This window comes from Olea europaea, unplaced genomic scaffold (assembly GCF_002742605.1).
Source record: "Olea europaea var. sylvestris unplaced genomic scaffold, O_europaea_v1 scaffold2265, whole genome shotgun sequence".
Lineage (NCBI taxonomy): Eukaryota > Viridiplantae > Streptophyta > Magnoliopsida > Lamiales > Oleaceae > Olea > Olea europaea.
This window is the reverse complement of record NW_019240709.1, coordinates 87206-93945: the sequence shown is the minus strand read 5'-3', so window position 1 is coordinate 93945 and position 6740 is coordinate 87206.

The window sequence follows — 6740 nt, the reverse complement described above, 5'->3', positions numbered from 1 at the left end:
CTTTTTTTATCTAGCCTTACAGTTTGGTATGACAGATACTTTATACGTTTTAAACTGATCTTTCGAAATTTTTCACCAAAACTTAAACAGATTCTTGATCAATTAAAAGATCATCCCTTGATGATTCAGTTCATTTCCATACCACCTCTTGTAAATAAAGTATCGTAATTTTCATCATACTTTAATATATGAAAGAGCCAAAAGATTTATACCATTTTCAAAGACAATTACTAAAATAAAAATTAGACAGATTGATTATGAAAGATGGATCTCGAAAATCGTAGCAATGATAAAAGTTCAAAATAATGATTCCAGGCTTGTAGCACAGTGGAATAATGGAATTATTTTCTGCCAAGAACATCTTTCTATAAGAGTCAAAATAGAGAAAATTCTAGTAACAAATTTTGAACAAAAGAAGTTATATCTGATGGCTTTTCAAGAAACAAATGGTGAATTTACAGAAAGTCAATCAGATACACAAGAAGAAGAAGAATACATATCTGATGCCAAAGACAATGAAATGGATGCAAATCTAGAAGAAACTTACATAGAGATAATGGACAAAGGTTCAAAAATTGAAAAAGAAGAAAAGACGTAAATAAAAAGTAGAAGAGAAATGAATAGTACTTTAAGGATAATTATCAATAAAGAAAGTCAGAAAGGAGAAGTGTGAAGACAAAGCTTTCAAAAGAAATTTCATATGGCTGTAAAGTTGTACAATATTCTTTAATTATTAATCACACACTTGTAAATAGGTACAGTAATAATACTTTAGGCAACAACACTAATGAAAATTACATGTTTGATTAAATAAAAGAAATTATGACCCTATTTAATAGGGTGCATGATATTCAATATACTAACACTTAAACTGATGTTCAACTTTACTGATGTTAGATACTATTATTATTAGAAAAGTTTAAGAACAATATAAAATTAAATCTTGCACGAATATGAATTTCTCTCATTTACTTGAAATCTTCAAATCTAGCCTTTTGCCTTGCCTTGGTTTTTTCTCTCAATTATCTAGTATCCAAAAATTTATAGTGGTTATAAACTAAAGAAAGAAAAGAGAAGAAAATAAGTGAATCCAAATTCAAGCGTCTCTTATTGAGAATCAAATTCCACTTTTTATAGGGTTCAAAATGAGAGTTACAATTGAAAAGAAATATATGCTTTAAACTAGATAAGACTTATCTATACATAATAATAAGACTATATAATAATCAATATTTATCTTATAGTTTTACGACACTCTTCCTTTTATGATTATTTCAATAATTACTGTCTTATTGGAACCTTGTCTGGCAAAAAATCCCGTGGGACAGAAATGTCAACAAATGGGGAAAAAAAAAGGAGTGAAAATAATTTCAAGTAATAAAATATTGCCTCATTAAAACCTTGTCAAGAAAATTTAATAAGACAAAATTTGATCGAATGAAAAAGAGTACATCTACTCCCTCTGCTTTCATAAGTGAAAATTCTTATATTGAGCAATCTATGTTTTGTACATCAATATCTTCAATATTATAATTTCTGTTGAGTCTCATATTATCTTGCATAATCTTTATGTAACACCATCTTTATATGAGATATATTATTAAAGTTTGATAATTGTAATAACATAATAATTCAAAAAATAGTTCTTGTTGATCTCTTTGAGGACCTCATACATATAAAATCATTATTTTGACGATAAATGTTTTGTATATTATATATATTCATTATTCAAATAATATGCCCCATTAAAACCTCATTAGAGAAAACCCTGTGGAAAAATCCTAGTGAAGGAAAAAGAGTACATTATTTTTTAATTACAAAAGTTGTATCATTAAAACTCTTGTCAAAAAAACGCAATGGAACAAAAACTTGGTCAATGGAAAAAGAGTACAAAGCTTATTTATTTCCCCTCATGATAATATCACTTGAATTATACTTCATTCATGCAAATAAGTTGATGATGGCATATTTCAAATTTTATGTATCATCAAGATAACGTTATATGAATTTGTGATTTCATCCACCATAATCTTTGTGAAATTCACTACATTAAGAGTCATGCACTATATATTACGATTTCATTTTTCTCATTTCCCTTTCACATGAATATACATTTTTAAATTTTCGGACTGCAGATTCAGAAACTTCATGTTTCTCTTATAAATTCAATTTAGGATTGCATCTCTTTCATTTTGCCTATCATTACTTCAATCAATATATTTTGACGAATTAATTTCGATTCATAGCTATTCATAACATGATGCTACTCATCATATGTAAAATTGTTTTCAACAATTTTTTCTTTTCGACTTTATTTCTATTCTATAATGACATAACTTATTAAGATATTTAAATTTTTATCATTTTAGGTACCTAAACCTCTTTTGAAATTTTCAAACTTGTTATGTCTAAATACTCGTTAAGAGTATCTCCCTTCTTAATGGGAACATATTTTTTAATAGTCCCATTTATGTTAGAAGATTTTTATATAAGAATCGAATATCACCATGCTTCAAGCGTGCCATCAAATATCATATTAATTGTATTATAGGAAGCTAATTCGAGTTGGAGCATTAAGAACAAGTGTATGAGATATTGTTGATATCTTTGGTCAGTAAATGCATCTAAATAAATTATTTTTCGAAATTCTAGTTCAAATTATCTTTTACGAGAATTTATATAATGACTCATTTCTACATTATTTTTAGCTTCTTATTCATCTTTCTAATGTTGAGAGAATTATCGAATCATTTTTTAGCGTTATAAAATATCACCCATTTAGGATAAAAGTTCAAGCTACGCATTTATTCTCAACATTCTTTACTTTTCATCTAAGTAAATTGTGGTGGATCAATTTTACATATATTGAACTATCAAAATAATTAGATAAAATAATTAGGCTATGCATAAGCCAAGTTATAATTAAGAGAAATATAATGTTGGCATGATGCGTAATAACAGCCCTTAAACGGAAATGGGAAGTATATTATTCTCAATTAAATTAATTGAATGCGTTTAACAAACAAAATTGTTAAACTATTCAACGACATCTCAACTAATACTTATTAAAAAGTTGAGATTTAGGATCACTAGAATTAACAAAACACGCCGACTTGATTATATGATTTGAAGATTATGCTCATAATTTGAGTAGAATTTTGCAAACTTCAGGTTGCGAATGTCATGCAATCATTTAGTATTTGTTAATCCATTAGGTACAAATAATATTTAGATGGTCAACGTAGAGGATGATGGGGCCCATTTGTCACCTTGTTTAATTTTCAGAAATATAGGAATTTCAATTCCTATTTTAGTTAGTGATGGTTAATGAAAATTTTTCATGAAAGAGAAGAAACATCATATAAGATTTCATTGGACTACGAAAATTCTTTATTAAATATCCATTTGAATTTTTAATTTTGCATAATTATTGATCCAGTGATGATCCAATTGGTTATGTCAAACAATAAAGTTAAATTGAACTTTTGGTTCGATATAAGATATAATTCAATTATTAATTTAGAAGAATACGATTAAACCTTATATAATCATATATCATTCAAGTAGTCAAACTAATTAATGTCCTTGACATTAGTTATATGTTTTCTTTCAGAGTTAAATATAAATTCAAAATGATATATTTTTTGAAAATATGCTATTTTGAGACAACATTATCTTTAATTATTGCTTCTTCAAGAGTAGTACGTAAATATTTTTTTGGAATATTGAAAATTATAATCCACGCTCTTCAAAAGCGATAAATTAATATTTTGCGTGAATGTTAATAACAAAGAAAATTAGTTTCTTTTAAAAGTTATAACATAGTATTGAGTTGTTTAATTTGTGTTTCTTTGGAAACACAATGAGATATATATTATTTGGGATGTATGCTATTTCGAGAGACATTATATTTTATTATTACTTCTTGAAGAGTAATAAATTAATATTTTTCTGGAATATTGAAAATTATAATATTACGCTCTCTAGGAGTAATAACATATTATTATTTAGAATAATAAATTATGTAAGAATTTATACTTCAGGAGTAAAAATATAATTTATGTTAGATCATATTTATTATACTCTTCTTTAACAAGTAAAATTTAACTAAAACGTTAATATATATAAATACGTATTCAGAAGAATAGACACATAAAGAAAATGAAGAATTTAATTTGTGATTTTACATAGAAATTGATCAATAATCTTCTAAGATATTACTTTTTTGGAGCAATTATTTTTCTTTTAGAATATTAATTATAACGTGTGCTGCTTTAGGAACAACAAAATATTTGTAATTAACAGATTTACGAGTAACATTCTTCTGTAATGTTGGAATCCCAGTGTTATGCTTTTCAGGAGCAATAACATATTATTGCTTGAAATAATAAATTATATAAGAGTAAATTCTTGAAGAGTAAAATTTATAGTATAAATAACATAATTTATATTAAATTTTATTTAATTATACTCTTTAGAAGCAAGTAAAATTTAACTAGAACATTAATAATAGTATGCTACTTCAAAAGCAACAATGTTTTATAATAGATAGATATATGAGTACTAAATTCATAAAGCATACTTGTATTAAAAAGAACAATAACTAGGTAATTAATTAAATGATAAATAAGAAGCAAAAAAATTGATTACGGTGATTGGATATGCATAATTATGATTGCTTATTCTACCATATTATGATTGGACGTGCACAATTTGGTTAATGGATTTTAAAATTTTGGACACAAAGAAATATGGGCAAAAACCAATTTACTATGCGACAATGAAAATTAATTCGGCAGAAATCAATCCACGGAAATTAATTATACGTGTAAACTACAATAAAAAAATAACACATACGATTTGAGATTGGCTATAAACTACCTTCAAACTAATTTGCTACAGTTTTAAAAGAATTGTGCTGAATACGTGTTATAAAGTGAAGAGAGAAAAGTCAAGAAAATAAATGAATCAAAAATCATGTCTTTTATTGACAATCAAAATCCATATTTATAGAGTTCAAAATAAAAGTTACAATTGGAACGAAATAAACTTTCTAAACTAAATAAGACTCATCTATACATAATGATAATACTACATAATCATCAATAGTTTTACAACAATAGTTTTACTTAAACAATAATTTTAATTAAATAAAAGTCTAGATATACAAGATCTTTTTACATCTTGAAACCCATCCAAAAATAACTACAAAAGTTCTTAAAAATAAGTTGAAAACTTAAAAACAAAAATAACATATAAAATTCATGATTCTGAACATGCACGTGCTAAAAAGTTGACAATAACTATGGATGGCAAAAAATTTTCATTATGTTCTATACTCGGAATGCCCCACCCTGAAAAGGATGAAGATTCCTCACTTAATCGGGTACACGGGGGCAAGGATTGTTGCCTCGTGATGCGGGACAAATATAGAGAACATGATCCTCATCATGTTATTCCATTCCGTTTAAAGTTCATTTCAAAATATATATATTTTATCCCACAAAAAGAAAAAAATTATTCATTATTTCTAGAGAAAATATTGATTTTCCACATTTTTTTTTTAGAAAGTAAAAATTTTCACCAACTAAAAACATTAAAAAATAAAAAGTAAAAAATAAAATAGGGCGGTAAACGGGACGGAAGACCTGTTCCACTTCGCCTTAATTGGGTAGCGAGGCAGGTTAAGAAGAAAAAAATAAAAATAGCAGCAGAAAATAAAAAAAAATACTCGATGGGGTGGGTCGAGCCGTGGACGGGAATCGCTGCCCCAATCCTATCCCGCCCCTTGCCACCCCTCTCAACAACACAAAAGTGAAGTTGCCCTTTGCTACGTATTGGGATTTATCCAATTCTCTTAATTTTGGAACAAAGTTTTTGAACCTTTAAATTTTATAATTTTGGTCCCAAACTCTAATTTTGTACATTTTATTCCTAAATCGAATTTTCTCATATTTTTTTCTATTTCCTAGGCCTCTGTTGATCTGACGCCATTGCCTTGTTTTCCATCCAAATTTCCAATTAACCTAAAACCAATTAGAAAAAAAATAAAATGCAAAACTAATAGAAGTTATGCTTCCAAACTTAACAATTATATAAATTTAGAATTCAAAATAAGTAAAAAATTATGAACACTCGATAAGTGCATTTTATGCGCTTATTCGAACTTCTATTGTGCAAATATCTACATAATTTGTAAAAAAAATATGTTAATTGTAAGAAAATTCCAATTTGGATACAATTTATGTGAAAAAGAGGCTATTATGAGCTTAATTGATGTTGATTTGAAGCAATTGAAGATTAATCGAATTGCAAAAGATTAATTGGAAGTATTAATGGAGCATTTTCAGTAAAATTTTATAAGTTTCAAGAGTCAAAGTTGACAATTGAAAAGTTTGGAGACTAAATTGTAATTGGAACTCGTCCAGGTTGTACTATAATGATTATAAAATGAAGAGGATTTAATTGCAAATATTAGAAGATGAATGACTAAAATCACATGAGAAAAGAAGTTCAATTGGAAAATGAATTTGTTTCCTTTTTCTTCTTAAACTCTTTGTCGGAAATCAATTTGAACAAGTATTTTGCCTAAATCTTTTTCTACATATCTCAGTCCAACAATTAAAAGGAAGGCTTTAGAGTTTCATCAGATACATATATTCAAGTCAAGGCTTGAGGGATTCATTGTACATATATTATACAATCCCAAAATTTTGTTGGGGGGGGGGGGGGGGGCCCAC